Here is a 2,917-nt window from a genome sequence, read left to right on the forward strand (position 1 = left end):
ATGCCGTAAGAGCCACAGCGTCTGGCACAGAGCAAGCACTGAATATGTGCTGACTCTTTTAGTTGACATCTTATGTCCCCATGTGTTCCTCAGGATCTCTAGCCACTGCAGTCTAGTTGCACAACGCATGGTCACTAAGTCACCCCACAGACATGCAACATCCCTCAGTCTCCTCTGGAATGGCTCCTTTCATCTACCTCAAGCTTTGAAATTTCAGAATCCTCAGTAGAAGAATGGCAGGCCAGTCAGGAACTACATGGCCTTTTTCATCTCCAAACTTATTTCATCCTTACAACCTTCCTGGAAGGTACTAGCAAGTCCACTTTACAGGAGAGAAAACAGACTCCAAGAAGTGAAAGATCTCATCTAGTTTGCTCAGCAAATAAATGGTGCAGCCTTGAGAAACTCTTCTGATTCAAGTCATACAGTCTTTCGGTCACGTTATGCATCTCTGTTTAACTGTGACTTCTGATCACTGTAAGTATAGCGCTGATGTTATTGGATGCATTAAAAAGTGGGAGCTAGAGCAAGAGTGTGAGAGAGAGCAAGAATGCCAGAGAGAAGCTGAGTGCGGCAGCAGGAGGATCACTTGAGCCCAGCAGTTCAAGACCACATAGCAGGGTCGCATCTCTACAAAAACTTGAAACATTTCTAGGTGTGGTGGGGATGTGTGTGGTCCTAGCTACCTGGGTGGCTGAGGCAGGAGGATCCCTTGAGCCCAGGAGTTGGAGGCTGTAACTGCAACTCCTCTGACTGTACCATGGCACCCCAGCTTGGATGACAGAGTGAGACTCTTTCTCTGGAAAAAAAAAAAAAAGGAGTAAAGGAGAGAGAGAAAGTGAGAGATGTGAAAGTTTGCAAGGTTCTCTAAGGAAACACACATATATATATTCCTCTTTTGACAATGGGGAGCTCAAAGAGTTTCAGAATTTGAGCACTGCAGACAGGGGGTCCAACTATATCCAAGAACTAAATATGAAACATGAGATTGACACCCCACATCCTTCTCTCCTAGAATGCTGTGGGTGATGATGAAGGCAATACAGGCTTAGAGTCTTGTGAAGGGAGAGCTCCGGTGAGTCACCAGATATGATACTATGGTAACCCAGAACACTAGTGTCTAAGAAATTACTTTCCCAGAACTATCTAATAAAAAGTATGACTAGCTGAGTTTTCTTCATAGGTTACATTTTAACCAAATGTCTGGGGTCAGCAAAAGGAATCATTGCCTGAAGTCATTGTGATCAAAATCAGCAGAAAATTTTCAAATAGCATTCTTTATACTATGTAAATTAGACCCATATTCCTGGGAAATGTGAGACACCTTTAGAAAAGAAACAAATACATCTTAATCTAAGATAATAATGGAGCAATTTTAACATTGTATATGTTGCAAATATACAAGTAAAGTGTGTGTTTTTCATTGCACGCATCTATATTGCATCTGTGGACACTTACAAAATAGAATTAATAAGGGGAAATATCTTATTTTTACTCAGACAATCTTTCTGTGCATGTTTAAAATCCAAAGAACTTCTGTCCTCTTTATGGGCATAAAGAAAAGAAATATGTTACAAATGCTTTTTGTAATTACCTGGCCTTCTTGAGTTTTTAAAATCCACACATTGCAAAGTCCTGTGACAGGAGAGAGAGACGCACAAGCCTAGAGGCTGAGAACTCTGTTAGTTCTTCATCATGTTCACAGAGAGTATAAAAAGATGCTAACAGGCACTTCCTTGATCTCTCCAAATAGCAGGTGAAGCTTCATCTGAAAGCATTGAATAACAAGTACTCCAAAACACAGAATGATATTACACCATCAGTACAGAACCCCTATGAGCCAATACAGAACCGATGTACTGTATCATCAGTACAGAATCCCAGACCAAAGCCCATTTCCAGATTGTAGGTGAGAACAGCTTCGAGAACTATTGGCAGACATCAGAGATGGCTTTATAAAGCTTTAGGCCAAAGAGAGGGGGCTGTGTTCCCAGATATATCTAATCAAGGCAAGACAGTTGGGCTCAAAGAGAATAACTTCCGTTGGAGAGTGGAGCTGCCTGGCAGCACTGGAAACTAGAAACTCAGCCATAGAAGAAGGAGAGCTGAGTCAGGAACTCACAGGATAGTCACAGGACAGCTAGTGGAGTGGAGAAAGCTGATGCATTGCCAGGGATCAGCATGCCAAGAATGAGGCAAGTAGGCAGCATGGAAGGGATCTCCAGCTGAAGTTTCCTGAATGATTCCACTCGAGAGGATCATTGGAGCAGGAGCTGAAAGAGGATTGCAGGAGGTCAACAAGAGATGGCAGCGCTGGCCTCAGGTGGCGTTAGAGGCTCCATGGCAGGAGTCTACTAGCTGTGGGGTTCACATCTTGTAACAAACAAGAGAACAGTAGAACACTTCTAAGTGAAATCATCCCCAACCTTTTTCTCTTCCACCCATCCCTTTTGCCCTGACTTCTGTAAGACCCTGAACCATAAATTAAGTAAGAGGGAAGGAGCAGAAAGAAAAGAGAAGGAAGAGTAAAAGAGCTTCTCAGACTCCACCTACACAAAGCTGGCCTAGTGATTGTGGAGACTCAGCTGGGTTGGGGGAGCAAAGATTTTTTAAACTGGTGAAAGAATGGAGTTTTTATATTCCACAGAATCGGACATTTAAATATGTATGAGAATGTTTTAATGCCAAAAAGTGTCAAAAACAAAAGACAACGGGATCTGCTTGATTCTGTGTCTATGATTGAGGGAGGGAGATAGGAAAGTTTGTTGGAACAAGCAGTGGTTAACAAAAAAGAGAATAGGTCAGGCTCAGTGGCTCACGCCTGTCATCCCAGCATTTTCGGAGGACAAGATGGGCGGATCAGGTCTGGAGATTGACACCATCCTGACCGACATGGTGAAACCCTGTCTCTACTAAA

At 43.0% G+C, this 2,917-nt stretch overlaps 1 long non-coding RNA gene across 1 annotated transcript; it reads right to left on the reverse strand.

The window, feature by feature from the left end:
- Positions 1–1,599: 1,599 nt before the first annotated feature.
- On the reverse strand, positions 1,600–2,597 carry LOC119473360. Its single transcript, XR_005202568.1, has 3 exons — positions 2,554–2,597; positions 2,123–2,273; positions 1,600–1,768 (listed from the first exon to the last, which is right to left on the reverse strand). It is a non-coding gene; the product is annotated as an uncharacterized LOC119473360 (long non-coding RNA).
- Between the last annotated feature and the right edge of the window lie 320 nt (positions 2,598–2,917).

The sequence above is a fragment of the Cebus imitator genome, unplaced genomic scaffold (genome assembly GCF_001604975.1).
Source record: "Cebus imitator isolate Cc_AM_T3 unplaced genomic scaffold, Cebus_imitator-1.0 Scaffold151, whole genome shotgun sequence".
NCBI lineage: Eukaryota > Metazoa > Chordata > Mammalia > Primates > Cebidae > Cebus > Cebus imitator.